The 329-nt window shown below is 40.7% G+C and overlaps 1 protein-coding gene across 1 annotated transcript in view; it reads left to right on the top strand.

Moving 5' to 3' along the window:
- LOC106882384 (laminin subunit alpha-1) overlaps nucleotides 1-329 on the top strand; it is a 28,090-nt gene that overhangs the window by 15,076 nt on the left and 12,685 nt on the right. The window lies entirely within an intron of this gene.

Genomic DNA, 329 nt, shown 5'->3' with positions numbered 1-329 from the left:
TGGGTTGGTTTGTCTTTGTGTCTGTGTTTGTCTCTCCCCCCATCGCTGCTTGACAACTGGTGTCGGTGTGTTTACATCCTCATAACTTGACAGTTCAGCTAAAGAGACTGATAGAATAACTACTACTACTACTACTACTATAATAATAGTATAATAAATTGTTAAATTATTGTACCATCAATGGTTATCTCCACTAAATCATTCTTTCTTTTTTTCTTTTTTTAAATCTGTCCCCCTTCACCTGACCCCACACACTTGCCTTCACCACTACCACCACCACCATTACTGCTACAACTTCAATCACCACCACCACCACCACCACCACCACC

The sequence above is a fragment of the Octopus bimaculoides genome, chromosome 28 (genome assembly GCF_001194135.2).
Source record: "Octopus bimaculoides isolate UCB-OBI-ISO-001 chromosome 28, ASM119413v2, whole genome shotgun sequence".
Classification (NCBI taxonomy): Eukaryota; Metazoa; Mollusca; class Cephalopoda; order Octopoda; family Octopodidae; genus Octopus; species Octopus bimaculoides.
Note: the sequence above shows the minus strand (reverse complement) of the source record. Positions and strands in the feature narration are given on the sequence as shown.